Here is a 15,288-nt window from a genome sequence, read left to right on the forward strand (position 1 = left end):
AGACTGGGGCTATGCTGTCCTGGACACAGCTGCCCCGGTACTACTGGCCATAAGGCTCTCCCTTTCCACTCCATTTCCCTCTCTCTGGGAGCTTGTAAGATGTGTGGGGCATGGCATTTTGAAGATATACATGTATATGGAAAATGGATCTTAGAAATCTTCCAGTTTTAGTCCTTCCTGAGACTGTGAGAAAAGAACTCCCCAAGCTCCTAGAAAATAAACATTCTGGGTTTCAAGAAATGTGCATCAGACACAGGCGAGGGGAGCCGTGGTAGCCAGGGTAGAGGCTCAAGACCTCGCACAACTGTCCCTCTGTGACTCTCCCTTTCTCAGGCTAATCCCATGAACCCCCTTTTGGATCTGGGATGCAGAAACTGGTGCAGCTCCTCGGGGGGCTGAGGACCCTTGACAGAGGAGTCACACTTAGCAGCCTGGAGTCAGTGTGTGTTGGGAGGGCAGTGTTTGCATAGAAACCCTGCAATGGTTGAGGACTTGGTGGCCAGGCAAACTTGTTTCCAAGTGCTTCTTTTGGTGAAGCGTTCTGCCTTGTAGCTTTATGGCCTTTTAAAAGAATCTGTTTCATATTTTTTAATGGTAGGCTTTGGGCCAGCATTATCATCTCTACCTTACCAATGTGGAAAATGCAGATAAGGAAATGCCAAGATGTTAAATGAGTTGTCCAAGATTTTGTAGCCAATGGCGGTAGAGCCAGGATCAGCATCTGGGCCTTGTAAACGCTCTGATTGTGAAGGTGTTACCCATATTGGACCGTGTCAGGGCCTCCATCTCTCCAGAGCAGCTGTTTGCCCCTGGCTGAACCCCGAGGAGGTATCTGCAGAACCAGAGGCAGATGGACCATCAGACTTGGAAGGGACTTTAGAGCAGCCTCTTGTTTTTAATGAGACTTAGAAAGATGAGTGACCTTCCTCATGTCCTATATCTAGTTCATGGCAGACTGATCCCAAAGATTTAGAACACAGTCAGAACATCGTCCAACTGCTTTCCCATAAGAACCAGATGGAGTCAACTCGGAGTTCCTCATAAACTTCATTCAAATACAAAAAAGGCAGAACAGAGAAAATTATTACTTTTCCCATCTGGAAAAAGCATGGCAATTAGGATTTCTGGGCCTCTATCCATTTATCATAAAGAGATGATGAGGGAACAATATGATAAATAATAGATATTATCAAACTTTCATTTTAGTATCATGGTTGACTTCTGCTGGAAGTTAATAGCTTGGCATTGCTAAGCACACTCCCTAGAAGCCGTTTTTTTCTTGGCTGATCAATCCAAAAATGGTTTTAAAAGTTTGGAGTGTAGTCTGGTCCTAAGTTAGCTAAGATGGGCTGAGGATTAAGGCACAAATCCAATTTTACTTTTCTATTAAGAAATAACACTTGTATTAAAACATTATTACAGATTATAAGGGGCATATTAACTTTGCCACTAACCGGTTATGTGACCTTGGAGAAGCAACTCACCTTGGTGTTCTCATTGTGCATGTAAAACACCCACCTCCCAGGGTGAGCAGAGAATTCAATCAGGTGAGAAAATTTATGCAAAGTGCTTTTAGCAGGCCCAAAACTGATCTGTCTGTGATGGCTTCTGGTTACTAGAAGCTAATCTGGGATTCTTGGCTCCTAAGAAGTGGGCAATTCATCTCAGAGCAGATCATCTTTGTCCAGGAAAGAATCCTTTGGGAGCCTCTCTTGGTTTGTCAATGCAGTATAAGGCAAATAGACCTTCATTTTTAGACAATGGTGTGGAAGTTACCATCTTGCATACAAAGCCCAGGGACCGAGTCTACTGTCAGGAAAGATGGAGGTCACCTGATTATGATCTGCAGGTAGAGAAAGCATCAAAGGCTGAAGGAGAACTTGTGTGACAGTCAGGAGAGTCAGATTGAAGTCTCAATATAGGGATAGAGGGTTCTTCAGAGACACAGCACCAATAGGATGTGTGCGTGTGTGTGTGTGTGTGTGTGTGCGTGTGTGCATGCAGAGAGAGAGATTTATTTTGAAGAACTAACTCACACAATCACAATTATGGAGGCTGGCAAATCCAAAATCTGCTGGGTGGGCCTGCAGGCTGGAGACCCAGGGAAGAGCCAATGTTGCAGTTTGAATCTGAAGACCATCTGGGGTCACTACTCCCTCTTGCTTAGTGGGGAGGTTAATTTTGTGTTCTATTCAGGCCTTCAACTGATTGGACGAGGCTCACTCTCGTTATAGATGGCAACATGCTTTACTCAAAGTCCACCAACTTAGATGTCAACATCATCCACAAACACCCTCATAGGAACATCCAGAAAAACGTTTGACCAAATACCTGGGTACTATGGCCCAGCCAAGCTGTTGTGTAAAATGAACCATCACAGAGTGTTCACAGGGAAGGAGCTGCTTTGGGCAGAAGTTGAGATCTATTCAGAAAATTATTTTGGACCCAGTCACCCTTGCAAATGGTGTGTTCGAGGGAACAATAGCTAAGCAAAAGATATGGGAATGTGAACTGCAAGATTTGTATTGTTGATGCCTAGAGTGAGACAGCATGGTAGCCTCCATAAGTAGGTGCAGCCCAGCAGCAGGAGCAAGTGTGTTAGGCAAGTTGCACAGAGTTTGTCTTCAACAGTGACACCTGTGGCCATGCAAGGCAATGACAGCAGTAAATAGATCAGACTCCGCTTCTCCAGGTGAACCTCAGAAGCAGGAATGACCCCTTCTAGACTGAGCAAGCCTCTAAGTATTTCAAACGATTATGATACAGGTGCAGGGTGGGTTCAGGTGTGTGGAAAGGTGACCTCAGAGGGAAAAGAGCTTCTGCTAGTTGGACACAAAAGCCTTTGGTGATTGACTGGCAAAGTTCAGAGGTGTCCACTGTGCCCGGAGTTGGTAAAACAAAGAATACAGGTTGCTACATAAAAATTAACAAGGGATAACTTCCTCCCCTCACTTTCCAGCATTCATAAAAATAGCAGAAGCTTTAGCAGAGTCCCCCATGCTGTAGGTGACAGAGCTTTAGCAGTGACTTCTTCTTGTTTCCCTTCTGGCTTTTCCCAGGAGGCAGCTTAGGTTTGAAGCAGCATTTCACTTTCCATCTCTAAACAAGCACCATATGTTTACAACTTTGGGAGTTCTCACTCCTCTTTCTGGAGTCAAGGGTGTTCCCTGGGTGGTGAGGGAAAGGGTGTGTGCTTTGGAAGTTCGGGAAGGTGACATTTATCAAGTGTCTGCCATGTGTCAGGACAAAGCTGGCTGGATGTTTAACCTCTATTATATCTTGATGTGTTTTTGATGTGTGCCCCACCCAAATCTCATGTCGAATTGTAATCTCTAGTGTTGAAGGTGGGCCCTGGTGGGAGGTGACTGGATCATGGGGGTAGATTCTTCATGAATGCCTTAGCACCATCCCCTTGGTGCTGTTCTCATGATAGTGAGTGAGTTATCACAAGATCTGGTTGTTTAAAAGCATGTAGCACATCTTCCCTCTCTTCCTCCTGTTCCAGCCACATGAAGACACCTGCTTCTGGTTTGCCTTCCACCATGAGTACAAGCTCCTTGAGGCCTCCCCAGAAGCAGAATCACCATGCTTCCTGTACAGCCTGCAGAACCATGAGACAGTTAAACCTCTTTTCTTTATAAATTACCCAGTCTCACGTATTTTTATAGCAATATGAGAACAGAGTAATACATATCTACATATCCTCAAACCACCCGAGGAAGTGGGTCCTCATGACCTATTTTACATGGGGAATTTATAAATTACCCAGTCTCAGGTATTTTTTATAGCAATATGAGAACAGACTAATACATATCTACATATCCTCAAACCACCCGAGGAAGTGGGTCCTGATGCCCTATTATATATGGGGAAGCTGAGGCACAGAGAACTTCAGTAACACATTCATGGTCACCAAGCCCACAAGCATCCATCAGAACCTGGAAAGGAGATGATTTTCTGCACTGAAGCTAACCTGGAAATGTATGAATTCTGTGGATACTTTCTTAGGAACCATGGGAATGCTCTCATCCCCCAGAAAGAACCCCTTGGCATGCAGACAAGAGTCTTTCCACCACAACAATTTGCTTTCAGGATTTCTTCTCTGAGGCCAGTGGAGGAACATGGGTAGGATTATTTTTCATGGCTCAGTTACCCAGCAATCTGCAATTGCAAGATGGTGGGAAGGACTCCTCTTACTTTGTGGTAACCTAGAGCAAATCCTGGGCATCTCTCTGAGGACTGGGCTTAGTGACAGGTAATGGGCTTTTCCCACCTCCCCCTCCTGTGCTGTAGAACCTGCAAGTGTACCCTATAACAGATTTCATCACAGAGAATCACATAAAAATAGCAAAACCACTTATGAGCCTGTTTTGGAAAGGAAATAACTTACAGTTTGGGAAAGGTTCCTTATATTAAAATTACCAAGCTGCTTCCTTCCCATAATTTTTTCAAATTTAAATAATTTTATCTCCAAATAAGAAAGTCTTGCAGGCATGAGGTAATACTTGCCTAGGATTTGAGGTGAGATTTTCTTGATTAAAAGTCTGATGTACTCTGTACAAGACTGGACAAGTCAGTGAATTTCTCTCAGCCTCAGTTTCCTCATCTCTGAAAGGGACTGTAATGTCTGTGCCTGGTTGCTGTGAAAGCCAATTGCATTTGGGGAGGTGAAAAGTCCATAAATTGTCAAGAGCTGAACTCATATGAAGTATTATTATTATTCATAGTAACAATATATAGATCTTAGGATATCATAAGGGAAGTTTTGCCCTTCTGGGGACTGGCTGAGTAGATCACAAAATACATGGCAAAAGGCTGTACGAATTCCTCAATAAAGGGCTCAGAATCAGCACCGAAGGGCACTGGCCAGAACTGAGCTCCTTTTCCCCCTGTGGCTCTGAGCTGGCATGGGTAGGGGCGGGGGTGGCTGAGGCTCCTGCCCCCAATCACCCGGGGCAGCTTTGCAAATAGGGTGGGATGTCATGGCTTGCCACAGAAGTGGGGGTGCTGAGGTTAGGCGCAGGGTCTCTGGAGTCCACCTCCCTGGATTCAAAGCCTGACCCTTCTATTTTCTAGCATTGAGGCTTTGGGCAGTTGATTTTTACTTCCTGGCTCCTCATCAGCAAAATGAGGATGCAATGGTAATAACAGAATATTCCTCGTAGGGTCACCATGAGGATGAAGAGCTTCAATAAGCACAGTGGGCACTGCCCATTGTGGCACAGGGGCAGTGTGGAGAGTGCTGGATTTCACGCAGCCCTTTCTCTAAGTGTCCATATCCAGCATGGCTCCTGGCTGCTGCCAGTCACTCTGTAGCTCCTGTCCACTCCCCACCCTCAGTGCCAGGCCCTTTCCTCTGTGACAATCTGGGAAGCAGCAGGGTAGAGTCCACCCTTCCCTGATCCCCCTGCCTGGGAAGCATCCCCCAGTGTACACAGGCTTGTGTAGAGCTCTTACCTGGGTCAGGGCAATCCCTTGGGGTCACAGAGGATTACGTCCCGTTAGGGGTGACACTCAAGACCGGGTTCCACTTGGGTTTTCCCTTGCGTTGCTCAGGGCTTGAGCCTTCTGCAAGGGGACCCCCGCCCCACCCCTGTCTCATTGCCCTGTCTAAGCCCCATCCAGTTCCCTCTCCAAGCCTCTCAGTGTGAAACTTTACCCCTTTTTCTGGGAATGGATTAATGGTGCAGCAAGGGAGTCATCCATGGGTATCCTGAGCTCGGCAGTTGGGAGATGTGCAGCAGCCCCAACCTGGGTGGGCGCTGGTGCTCTTTTCCGCTCATGAATCATCTGAGCTCAACATTGGCTAACGTGCCCTACTGGAACCTGAGCTCCCACCTCAATCCCCACCCCACCCCCAGAACCAGCGGCAGGCTGGCAGCCCCTCTTCCTGTGATCCATCTTTCAGAGATGTGTGCGGCTTGGCTTTGATGACCCCATGGTCTATTTCCATCTCGAGAAAAGATGATTTTCCCTGTCGGTAAGGCTAGGACCCTGCCCTTGGAAACAGTGGGGCCTATTATGCCCATGAGGAGCAACTGAGTTAGCAATTGAGTTAGGGATTGCTCTGAGCATGTTACAAAGACCAGAACCTCCCTCTGCTGCTGCTGGCTTTTGGGGACGTGCAGGCAAATCATGAAATCTGACTCCCATCTTCATGCTCCTGCCTTCTCTTAGGGGCTTACCTTGGAGAATGGCACCACCGTCTCATCAGTTACTCAAGCCATGAACCTGCTGCCATATTTGAGTCTTTCCCCTCCCTCGGAGCCTACATCCGACTGCTCAGTGGTGTCTCGTGTCGTCCTTATTTTGTCACTTGACAAGCATTGGCTGAGTCCCTGCTGTGTGCCCTGCACTGCACTGGACATTCAGAGTACAACACAGTCCCTATAATCAGGCTCTTGCAATCCCGAGGGATCAAGATGCAAAGATCGTTGAGTCCATCAGCCCTACACCCTGCATCTCCTGCTATGGGAGCAGAGTGGGAAGGACACCAAGGCTCACAGAGGCTGTGCGCAATCATGTGGCGTCAGCAGCAGAGCCCCGTGCCCAGGCACCTGGAAATTGCATCCATCCCTGGACTGTGGTGGGTCCATGGGGCTCAGGGTGGGGATGGGGCTCCTTCCTGGACTTCACAGGGGTGGGCTCAGCCACCCCCGTGGGCTGTTTCAGCTCCAGCATTCTCTGAGCCAAGATTAAACGTTAATTTGTAATGGGGTCTGCTGAAGGTATCTTCGGTTGCAGCCTCGAGGCAGATTACTCTGGAATCTCAGTGGAATGAATCAGAGGCCTGCTTTTGGCAGTAAGCATCTGAAGCTTAACCAGGGAAAGATGACAATTTATGCTGCGTCGAAGAGGACGATAGCTTTCTTGTTTTACTGCCAGAAGAACACCATGGGGTAGGGGTCTGAAGATGGAAAACCAAAGCTGTGTCGGCTGTAAAACTTTTTTTTTTATTTATGAGACTGATTTGTATATGTTAAGGACAATTGGTAGAAATTGGCCCATTTGCAAATTGGCAGACAGAGAAAAATCTTGATTTAGGACTAAAAGCAACGAAGCTAAGACAATAAAAAGAGAATCATTTTCATTAAGTTAAAAAAGCAGACTCCTATTCAAGCTTTTTTTCCCTTAAATTCTTAACTTCTCTAATTGCAAATGAGTTTGAGATGGTTTACAGAGACGCAATATGATAGGATAAAAATAAATAGATTAAGAAATCAGGACGAAGGGAAAATAAAGAAAGGATAATAAAATAAAGCCAGAGAAAGATAATAAACCGAACTACATATGATACTCTTGGGAACATTAAAAATAATATTTAAAAAACTTTTAAATTGAGGTATAACGTGCATATAAGTAAGAAAGTCTTAAGTGTTTAGCTAGCTCAATGAAGCTTGTGGCCCAAAATTACCTGAGACAGGTCTCAACCAACTTAGAAAGTTTATTTTGCCAAGGTTAACAGCCTCAGGAGGTCCTGACATGTGTCCATGATGGTCCAGGTACGGCTTGCTTTTATACATTTTAGGGAGACATAATACATCAATCAATACATGTAAGATTTACATTGGTTTGATCTGGAAGGAGGGTACAATTTCAACTGGGATGGGGGGCACTTCCTGGTCATAGGTAGATTTAAAATGTTTCTACCTGGCAATTGGTTGAAAGAGTTACTATCAATAGAAAGGAATGTGTGGGTTATACTAAGGGGTTGTGAAGGCCAAGGCTTTATCATGCAGCTGAAGCCTCCAAGTAGCAGGCTTCAGAGAGAAAAGTTTGTAAATGTTTCTTGTCAGACTTAAGGTCTGTGTTGATGATAATTCTGGAGGGTAGATGAGGCATGTCCGATCCTCTCTTCCATCATGTCCTGAACTCGTTTTTCAGGTTGACTCTGGAATGGCCTTGGCCAAGAGGAGGGGTCCATTCAGATAGTTGATGGGAGGCCTTAGAATTTTATTTTTGGTTTACAGGTTTTACATGTGTGGCCACCAGGTGACCACCACCAATAAAGATATAGAACCCTTGTAGATTCTGTTAGGCTTCCCCTTCTCATCAGCACCTCTGAAGAGGTGGCTACTACTCCAGCTTTTCTCACCATATATTAGTTCTGCCTGCTCTTAAGCCTTCATGTAAATTGGATTACATGGTAAATACTCCTTTGTATCTGTCTCCCTTCACTGTTACATCTGTGAGTTTCACTCACGTTATTGTAGGCAGCTGTACCCTCCTCTCCCTCACTGCTGCATAGTACTCTTTATATCTCATGTGAAGGACTTATCCATTCTACTGGTGAGGGAAATTTGGGCCATTTCTACTTTTTGGCTTTATACATGAAAGTGCTGTGAACATTCTTAGGCATGTGGTGTGGTTTGGATCTATGTCCCCACCCAAATCTCATGTTCAATTGTAATGCCCAGTGTTGGAGATGGGGCCTGGTGGAAGGTGATTAGATCATGGGGGTAGAGTTCTCATGAATGGTTTAGCATCATCCCCCACTTGGTACTGTATAGTGAGTAAGTTCTCATTGGGATCTGGTTGTAAAAATGTGTGGCACCTCCCCCCACCTAATCCCCCACTTTTCTCCTGCTCTGGTAAAGTAAAGTGCTGGCTTCCCCTTCACCTTCCACCATGATTGTAAGTTTCCTGAGGTCTTCCCAGAAGCAGATGCTGCCATGTTGCCTGTACAGACTGCAGAACTATGAGCCAATTAAATCTCTTTTATTTGTAAATTACCCAGTTTCAGATATTTCTTTATAGCAATGTGAGAAGAGGCTAATATAGTATGACTCTTGGGGGGACATAAACACTCATTTCTGCTGGGTATATATACCCAGGAGTTGGGTTGCTGGGTCATATTGTATGTGTATGGTTAGCTTTAGTAGAAAATGCCAAGCATCTTTCCTATGTACAGTACAGGCATACCTCACTTTATTGTGCTTTGTGATACAGTAGTTGTACCATTTTAGACTTCTATCAGCAGCACACAAGAATTCCTGTTGTTTCATATTCTTGTCAACACTTGATGTTGTCAGTCTTTAATTTCAGCCATTCCCATGGGGGCATGGTGGTTCTAGAAGACTTTTCCCCCCTTTTCAGCAATCGTTTCCCCTTCTTTGGATGAAGGCATTGATTTCCAGTAGAATCCATCATTCGCTAGCCCTGAGGGGGATCACATGACCCAGATCTAAGACCGGGCATCACTTTGCCCTAACATAGTAATTGGTGTGGTTTGAGCCACTTAGGTAGATGCCTGAGCTGATCCAATAAGAGTGAATCTCCAGCCTTTTGCCAGAATTTAGGTAGCTATTCTGTAGCTCTGAGGGGAGAATTGGTCTAAGAACAGAGTTAACATGAGAGAGTGAGTCAAGAAGACAGAAGCAAAAGCAGCTTGCCAATACTGTTTGACATCTGTGGTTGTGTCCGGAACTACATCTACCCCTAAAGGCTATATTTTCTCTTTTATGCTTCAGCCAGGTTGAATCAGGTTTTCGATTATTTGTCACCCAAAGAGAGTACTCTTTGGATGGACAGTATTCAATGTCCATCAAGTCCTAAAAGCCCACTTCAGCATTATTCTGAATACAAGAGGCTTCCTCACTTGTGAATCTTTTCTCCACTTTCAGAGTCTCTGCAGGGGCTATGCCCTCCCCAGAGAATGCTCTTGCTCTCGCAAGCCTGGATCCTTCCCATTCTTTAGGGAAGAAATGTCCCCTCCTCCAATATTCTCTAGCATAGTTCCCTCCTCTTATTTCTGCAAGGCGCTTGTGCTGTTCTTTCACAATTTCTCATTTGTTTATTGGTTATTGATGGAATTTTGCCATCTCTCTGTGATTTTCATGAGGTCAGACACAATCTCTGTTTTGTTCTCACCGGAAACCTTGTGCCTAGCAGAGTGCCTGGCCCATCAAGGCATACAATAAATGTTTGTTGAATGAATGAATAATGAATGAATATAACTGTGTCTTAACCTTGGTCTGGGCTCACATCGACCTGGCCTGGAATGACCCAGCTGTCAGGTTAGTTCCCCTGGGCCCATTCCACACATCTGAGTTTGGATTCTCCCAGAAGCAGAACCTGGGACAGACTTGAGAGGAGGTGGGAAGTGAGATAGGCAAGGGGAGCCAGGCAACCAAGAATGTGTTAGAAAGCAGGTGTGGCTCATGCCTGCAGGGAGCTCTGAGAACAAGTGTAGTCAGGCAACCCAGACTTATCTCACCCAAGGGAGAGGGAGCTGTGGTATTTATACCCCAACTACCCCACATCAGTGACTAAGGGCTATTTACTGGGAGGTATGGATTCCTGACACTTCTAGCTTTGCCTGTGGTGGTCAGAGAAAGCTATCAGGCAGGAAAATACAGGGGCAGCTGTTGGGAAATGGGGCAGCATGATTTGCAAGGTAAGGGTGAGGGGATAAAGGTGTGACCCCCATAGCATCTGAACCACAGCCTTATTGAGGTTCTTGCCATTACCTGCTGTCCTGGGGAAGCTACTCTGAAGGGCAGAGCACCTGCTCTGTACCTAGTCTGAACCTACCACCTCCTTTGTTGCTGTGTGGCTTTACCCAATTCTCTTTACTGGGATGGGCTTCAATTCCCTCACCTATGAAATGCAGATAGCAGGCCACACCTGCAGTGTTGCTGGCAGGACTTCAGGCATGGTTAGCTGCTCAGCACCTGGCAAAGGTTCTGGCCATAGCAATTGTTCACAGCTCAGTTTCCTACCTCTCTGCCCAAGGGCTGTTCCTTCTAGCAGGCTTGCACTCTACTTGTCCTCAAGGACAAGGTGCAAAACTGAAGCTCCGTGTGACAAGTCTGAAGTGAGGGTTGTTTAAAGTGCTGGTGGCTCCTGAGCATCCCATCTCTAGGCTCTTGTAATTGTGCTTACTGGAGGACATACCTTTCCCACTGACGTGCACTGGGGGCCTACGGCCGGGGATGGCCACTAGCCAAGAGAGGATTAGACCATTTTTGAAAAGTCTTAAGCAAACAAATAAATAACTATCCCCACCACTCCCCTGCCATGCCGGTGGAGAATGCCTTCTCAGTTTAATTTCAAACAGCTCCTCTTTGTGGGCCGACCAGCCACAGGCCACATTTTTTGAGGCACAGGAGCCTGAATAGACTTCCCTTTGGATCCCAGCGAAGACTTTGCCTGGGGGACTTTTCCCATTGCCAGGAAGGATAAAATTGCCATGACTCGACCCAGAGCTCAAGCCCTTGACAGTTCTCAAAACCCTTTCTTGTCCAGCTTCTCTTTTGATTTTTGAAATCAGCCCTACTGTGAGCAGGCCAGAGTGGCCTCATTATATCAACTTTGACAAAGATCAAGGGAAGCCCAGAGAGGGAGAGCTACCTGTCTAGCATCACACAGCAAGAGCCAGAGTAGAGACCTTGCCTGCTGGCTCCTGCTGGGGACACTTTCCCCAGCATGGCCCTCTGCACCCCAATATCAAACCCCCCAAGTTCCGGAAGGGAAGCGACGCCAGGCCCTTCCTGCCTTTTAAAGAGACTTCTCTTCTTCTCTCCACCCCCTTCTTCTTTAGTAAGTAGAACCATTAGTTTTTATTGACGGGACTAATGCTTTTCATTTAGGGCCAATTACAATAGGAAGGGAGACGCTTAAGGGTAACTGGGTGATGAAAGGCCCCCATTAGGGAACAAGCTCAGGAGCTGCTGTTTCCCATTTGTAATGCTGGTTCCACATGCGAGTCATATTTAAGCCATAAACGGTGGCGCCCAGGGAGCACTCGTGGATTGCCTTGAGAAACCCGATACTTTTATCAAATCTCCAGATGGCTGTGTATTTGAGAAACCATTTATTTATTTTTTCCCCTTAGAGATGCTTAGATTCTCAGAAGCTGGCTTCACCTAACCCCATGGACCTTCCAGTAGCATCTATGCTCCTGCTTGAAATAATTGTCCTCTAGGTTTTACTGGCACCCCAGTGGCGGCTTGTAAACTCTTGCTCATTTTTTTTTTCCTTTGCTTTTTGCAATTTTGCTCCGCAGGGGAGAAAATAAAGATGTGCTCAGTGCTTTCCTGGTGTTGGGTGCTGGGTTCCACCCTTCACTTACCTTAGATCATTTGGTCTGTGTAGGACCCCACCAATTACACCCATTTCACAGATGAGAAAAGAGAGGCTCCCAGTAGCCCCTTTGCTTGCCTAAACCAGGAAGGGCAGAGGAGGGACGCCAGCCCAGGGTTGTCTGCCTCCTTTCAGGGTTGCAAATAATTTGCAACCTACACTGAAAATTTCTAATAGCCTGATATATTGTCTATTTACAAAGTATTTTTCCCCCTTTAAACCAGAAACTTGGCAGGGCCCCGTGATTACGTAGTGGTTCCCCAGATGATTATGATGCGGTGTCTGGACTTCGTGGAAAGTTTTGGCATTAGTGGCTGCCTTTTGTTTTTTCTTTTCTTAAGGTTTGTGAAAGTAAACTGGCGCTTGCCCTGAGGGGCCTGGGCAAGTGGGGGCTGGAGCTGCTGAGGGAGGGTTAGGCAGGCTGCAGGCCCAGGAAGGGAGGGTGAACATAAACAGAGAAATGAGAGCGTAAACAGCAAATCAGCCTGGGACAGACACTCAAGGGATGGGTAGGAAGGGAATTCTGTCTGGGGTTGGTCGAAAATGAAGAAGGAAGTTGGAATCTGCTTTGAATCCTTTGAATCCTGCAGGCGGACTGACTTCAGGAGGGTGGGAAAGTCCAGAGTGTGTGGGGAAGTCTCCTGTTCCTGCTTGAGATGTCATTCCCAGGGTTGGAGAGTGCCCATGCCCAGCCCGGGAACTACAAGGACAAATGCCCTTCTCCTCTGACGAACTCCAACTAGGGGCAAGGTGCAGATGAACAATGGAATCAGTGCATTCAGTATGTTCTGCAGCAGATAACAGTCCCACAATTGTGTTCCCATTTCATTTTACACTGCTAGGCTTTACAGTACCAATACTGGTCTCATTTTAGGGACAAGAAAGTTGAGTTCCAGGAGGCTGTCATTGGCTAAAATCTCCTAAAGTGTGAGTGGGAGGCTGAGATTCAAACCCCTTTTCAGATTCCAAAATTGGAGAGTTTCAGCTCTCATCATTGCACAGAGCCACCTCTCTGGTAGAAGGCAGAGAATGGAGGAAAAGGCACCAAGGAGGGAGGGGACCACCCAGCTTGAGGTCAGGGAAGGCTTCCAGGAAGAGGTGATGCTGGAACCGAGCATTGGCAGGTGGAAGGGGCAAGTATTCTAGGCAGACAAAATGGACTGGGCAAAGGTCTGGAGGCTTCATCCTACCCAGAGTGCATGGGGGGCTGACCAGAGTTTGGAGAGGTTGAGGCAATGGAGACTTTGGTGGTGGAGTGAGGAAGGTTGGAACCCCAAGCAGCCCTGCCTGTCACCAAGCCCGGGTGACATGAGCTCCTGATTTTACCTTTGACATGTGTTTTGTAAGCGAAGTCTGATGGGACAGTGGAGCATGCACATGGGCAGAGGAGCTCCATGCTATGTGTGTGCCCAGTGTTCCTGTGACCCTTTTTGCACAAAGCATCTGTGAGGCCCCAGAGGTGCGGGGTGCATAGGAATTCAGCAGGACTCAAATCAAGTCCAAGGAAAGCAGGTTACATGTGTGGCTATGGAGGTCGTGGGGTGGGGGGCAGTAAGAATAAGCTACACTTTCTGTTCCAACCAGGATGTGCTTCAAGTGCAGAAAGAAGTCAATGACATTCTAAGCGATGGGAATGACCCATTCTGTCCTTGCCTTTTCCTGCTACATCCTTGGTATAAGACAACCACCTATGCTGACAATGATGACAAAGAAAGAAAAAGAAGGATAGGGAAATCACAGGCTTTTTTTCCACTCAGTACTTCCTTAGTCCTCCATAAGCTGAAGGTAGAAAGTGGTGGCAGAATGCATGCATCTCAAGACGTAAACTAAAAACAGCTGAATTGGCTTTGTGCAGTGTTTCCAGTTTTGGAAAGAAGGACATGAACAATACGCCACACAAATGTGTGATTTCTGCGATTTCACCTTCAAGTTAATTACTCTTATATGTGCATTAAAACTGGCATCACACGCTATGAAGTTGAACCATGAAATTCATGCTAATAATATGAAATTTTAATTTAAAAACTTACAATGTCATTAAATAACAAATTAAAATACACCACAGCAAGTCCAGAGAGACTGCAAAAGAATGGAAAACACTTTACATTTCTGTACATTTTTTTTGTTGTTGTTCTGTTTTTACAAAAAGGGGCCCTGAGCTCAGCTCCTGGGGGGGCTGTTTGCTTTTAGGCCATGGCTTTGTCTGTTGGGAAAGGAATCTTCACAAGTCCTGACACCTCTCCAGGCCTCAGTCTCCCCACTGTTAAAATCAAAAGAGCAGGAAAATAGATCAGAATTGTGGACAGAGACTAGACTTGGTCAGACAGAATGGAGGTTGGGACCCTGGCTCTACCAGCTCATAGCTGTGGGTTTGGACATATTGTTTAATCCCTCAGAACCTTGATTTCTTCATCTGAAAAGTAAGGCCACCCATGCTCACTTTGCAGTGTGACTGTGCTCATTGACTGGGCGTGTGCTGACTCTGGGGGCAATCTTGAGCAAGTTGCCTGACCTCAGCTTTAATGTCTTCATCCAGAAAATAAGGAAAATCATACTCCATAGAGTTGTCATCAGACATTTAGCGCCATAGATGGCAAAATACTAAATATTTAGTAAATGATTTGGTGCTATTATTTTAAATTAATTAAAATTATTTGAGACAGAGTCTTACTCCCTCACCCAGGCTGGAGTGCTGTGGCCAGCCTCGACTCCCTGGGCTCAAGCAATCTGCAGGCTTCAGCCTCCTGAGTAGCTGGGACTAGAGGCCTGCGCCACCACACTGGCTTTTTTTTTTTTAAAGTAGAGAGAGGGTTTTGTCATGTTGCCCAGGCTGGTCTCAAACTCCTGGGCTCAAGCAGTTTGTCCAGCTGGGCCTTCCAAAGTGCTGGGATTACAGGTGTGAGCCACCACACTGGGCTTTAAATTAATTTTTAAGATACATAGTAGATGTACACCCATGGTGACCACCTTTAGTCTTATGTGCCAGATCCCTGCCCACACAACTTCTTGGTACAGCACCTATCTGTTTCTAGAATGTTCCCATCTTCCCATTATGTGGTTTCCAGAGGCAGCCATGTTCCCAGGTGATTCCTCCCGTCTGGCCACTGTTGATTAGTCTGTGGGTGTCCCATGACCAACTTCCAGAAACGTGAAAAATAAATGTCTGTTGTTTAAGCCACCCAGCCTACGGTATTTTGTTACAGC

General features: G+C 46.2%; 1 protein-coding gene across 2 annotated transcripts in view; it reads left to right on the forward strand.

Annotated features, from left to right (window-relative positions):
* The window catches only part of LOC100991167 (uncharacterized), a 225,298-nt gene that overhangs the window by 177,915 nt on the left and 32,095 nt on the right, over positions 1-15,288 (forward strand). The window lies entirely within an intron of this gene.

This window comes from Pan paniscus, chromosome 3 (genome assembly GCF_029289425.2).
Source record: "Pan paniscus chromosome 3, NHGRI_mPanPan1-v2.0_pri, whole genome shotgun sequence".
NCBI classification, from domain to species: domain Eukaryota; kingdom Metazoa; phylum Chordata; class Mammalia; order Primates; family Hominidae; genus Pan; species Pan paniscus.